This window comes from Panthera pardus, unplaced genomic scaffold (genome assembly GCF_024362965.1).
Source record: "Panthera pardus isolate Hobbes unplaced genomic scaffold, ASM2436296v1 HiC_scaffold_18, whole genome shotgun sequence".
Lineage (NCBI taxonomy): Eukaryota > Metazoa > Chordata > Mammalia > Carnivora > Felidae > Panthera > Panthera pardus.
Genome location: NW_026526743.1, coordinates 17,374,104 through 17,378,118, shown reverse-complemented (window position 1 = coordinate 17,378,118; position 4,015 = coordinate 17,374,104).

Genomic DNA, 4,015 nt, shown 5'->3' with positions numbered 1-4,015 from the left:
AGGCTCTGCGGTGTGTTTAAGTCAACGTCCGCGCTGTTCCGGAGTGGACTGCGTTTCTCATAGGCCCTGGGGGAGTTTGTGAACCTCATCCTCTGGTTCATTTTCCTTTACGCTTGCGGTCACCGTTTTCCTTATGGTGAGTTGAAACCCGGGTCTGGGTGCGGGAGTAGCTCACTGCAGGAGGCCTGGAGTTTCCCAGGAGCATATGGGACGGGTAGAGGCAGGAACGTCAGGCCTGTATGAAGAAGGTGATTGTGGGTGTGTGTGCGATTGTGTGCCTGCGCCAATGTGGGATGTGATCATGAGTGTATGCGTGTGTCAGAGAGTGTATGTATGCGCGCGCGCATGGTGGGGAGGCCCTGACTGGCCCGGATTGGGCTCCTGGGCCTGAGTGGGGGCGGAGCCATTACATGACCACGGTCAGCGGTGACTGTGAGGTGTGTTGTACTGTGAACTGTGAACTAGTGACATTGCTATTGTGACCAACTGGAGACTATCAAAATTGGCCTAGTGTAGCTTTTTTACTTTTAGTAAGATAGAGCGTCATTTTTGCAGTTCTGGGGCTGAGGAATCTGTGGACAAGATCCCTGTGTGACTCCATCTGTGCCTGTGAAAGACTTCGAGGCCCTAGTTAACCACAGAGGCCCCCTGTTCTAAGCATGGCCTTTGTTGCCTTCATCGGTGCACCCTTCTGTTGTCCAGCCTAGTGCTTAATGCATTGAAGGCATAGAGTACATAAGTGTAGCCTATTCTGGACCCAGTTGTAAATTCCATGGTTTCTTAGAATTGTTGCACTGGGTTTTCTTTCACTGCCTGTGTCATTTCACCTTATAGCCACACTGCACAAAAATACTGGTGCACAAAAATGGCTGTCAAAGGGAAGTTGAACATTTGAGACCTAGAACGAATGTTATAACTAAAAAAGCAAAGCCCTGTGTTTATTAAGGAGATTGTAGGGCTGGAATTAGCCACCGAAGACAGGATATTGAGGCTGCAACAGTGGGATTACTTCCCCTGGAGATTCCTCTTGGCAGCTCTATGAGGGCAAGCCCTGTATTACAGATCCACAGCATTTTTATAGCTCTGTTGACAGGAAACTGCTGTGAACATAGAAACAGACTCCAGTCCCTCGCTTCTGGGAACCTGAGTTTTCTTTATGATACAGGGAAGAGTCAACAGTATTCAGTCTTCCTCATACTTCCATTAGTGTATGTTTATGTATGGGGGGGGGGGTGCTTGCTAGTGATGAGGAGATGTGTTCTTGTTTAGCCTGTCTGGTCTCCAGGAAAGGCCTACTATGTCATGATTCTCTTTTCCTTCCAATTTTTGCTGTATTCCAAAAGAAGAGCCATGAGAGGAGAACATTGTTACAGTCACACATCTCAAAGCCACGCTAAAAGTCATTTTGAGCTTTCTCTTTGTTTTATGAAATTTCATTTTTGTTTTTTGGGATATAAAATAACTTCATCTGAAACGCCCTGAAAAATAGTGATTTAGACATTTACCTGGGCATTCTCTTCCCAATTAATGATGGTACCATGAGGATGGATTGCCCTTGCCTGTTCCTCATCAGAATTCTTCCTACAGTTAATATTCATATAACCACTTGGAAACACCTCCCCTTGTACGCTTTTTGTGTAAGCATTCTTGTGATGCAGAAATAGTCCTTTTTTATTACACAGTTATTTGTTAAGGAAGAGACCAATGCTTAGGTAGAATTACACATTAGATACTTTAGATATTCTTCAGACACGAGTGGAAAAATGGCATGGTAGATGGTTTGATTGATTTCAGACTATATAATGGTCTCTGAGTCTCGAGCAGGGATCAGCAAACTTTGACCTTGCAGGCCAAATCCAGCTTGTATCCTATTTTTTTATGGCCTGTGAACGAAGATTGGTTTTAACATTTTTCAGTAATTAAGAACATATCAAAAGGAGAATGGTATTTCATGACATGTGAAAATTATATGAAATTCAAATTTCTGTGTCTACAAATAAATTTTTGAATTTAATCAATAAAAAGAATTGTGGAAATTTGTTATCTCTCTTATTAAATAAGCACCTACATAATATCCTTGATTTTGCCTTTTGGCCCATAAAGCCTAACATATTTACTCTCTGGTCCTTTACACAGGTTTGCTAACCCCGAATCTAGAGTATCTAAATGAAAATCTTAAGTTTTACCATTGAGTGTTTTTGGGTTTGGATAATATATTCAGTATCTTTCTATTCCATAACTTATTGTTTGTAAAATGCAAATAATAATATGAATTTCAAAGGGTTTTTGTGAAGATTAGTAGTTAATATTGACAGGGCACTAGAACAGTGGCTGACAATAATAAGTGCTTATGTTAAAAAATGTTATTATGTGAACCATCTCAGTCATTCCACATTCATAATAAGGAGCAGTGAAAATGAGAAGTTAATTGTAAGTAAGAAAATGGGTCATGTGCTCAGATGGTCTAGAATAGGAATCCGTCACCTTAAATGATTTGCCTTGGAACTGTATACCCAATTGTATATTTATTTTATTTTATTTTATTTTGTTTTGTTTTTGTGTATGTGTGTGTTTTATTTGTTGTTGTTTTTTTGTTTTGTTTTGTCTTGTTTTGGTGTGTGTGTGTGTGTATTTATTTTATTAATGCATATTTCTCCTGGGGAAAAGCATATAATTTTACGATAGTACCAAAGGTGTACATGACCCAAACAGGTTTTAAATCACTAACCTAGAATCAATAACTTATACCTGGAAGTCAACTTTAGGATGAGTTTGCCCAAAAATAATTTCCTGTATTATGTAAAATTGTTAATCACATTGAATCCAAATTAATCTTATATAATTAAAAAGATATTCTGATATAAACATATAAAATATAATGCTATGCAGTATTCATGTTTATGAACAAAAGTACTCAAGAAATTGCTAAATTATAAAGTTTAACTATTATAGGCATTTCTCAGCAATGTTTTAAGGATGATATCCAATATGATACATTAACTGGGCATTCATTGGAGAAAGGCAATGATAAAGCCACGTTTATTAAGCCTCTACTATGGATGAAACAATTTAGTCTGAAAATGTCACCCGAGTTGTGCTGATTCACAGGGAAATCTTAAGTGTCTCATACTGATGAAATACAGTAAAACAAGGTACAAGACTTTATAAGTTTATTTCAGTCACACTGGTTTTAGTGCTATTACCAGTTATTTTGCCAGCTTGTTTGTTTTCATAATAAGTAGAAAATAGCCCACCCTACAATTACTTTTATAAGTATGCTTGAAATGGAAATTGTTATAGATTCCTGATGAAGAAATTAACATAGTCTTCTTGAAAAAATTATTAACCTAAGTTGAACTTATAAAATAGAAAGTTTTAAAAGTACTCATAATTTTAGCATCCAGAAGTAGTCACTGTTAACATTTTGCTATACATTATTTTAAAGTTTTCCTTGTACATATGTTTCTGATTGTGTTTTTTTTAGAAAAGTTTATAAGAATTAGTCATTAAAATAAGACCTCTTAGGGGCACCTGGGTGGCTCAGTTGGTAAAGCGTCGGACTTCAGTTCGTGAGTTCGAGACCTGCGTCAGGCCCTATGATGACAGCTCAGAGCCTGGAGCCTGCTTTGGATTCTGTGTGTGTCTCTCTCTCTGCCTCTCCCCCGCTTGCACTCTGTCTTTCTCTCTCAAAAATAAATAAACGTTAAAAAAAATTAAAAAAAATAAGACCTCTTAGTTTGAAAAAGGAATTCAATCCAGTCACTGGTTTTGTTATACCTCCATGTCTGTAGTGTCAAATGACAAAACTAAAACAATTTAGTAATGAGTTTGATGTCTTTTATTCAAAGGAAAACAGTCCATAGGTTGGAGGAGTACTGTGCCTCACAAACAATGCAACACTTTTCTGGAGTGATTTTGGGCAAGAGAGAGTTTAATAGAATGTTAGAAGAGGCAACACAGAAATGGTGTGATTGGCTAAGAGGTCAAGGATTTCCTTATAAGACTAGCAGGTCCT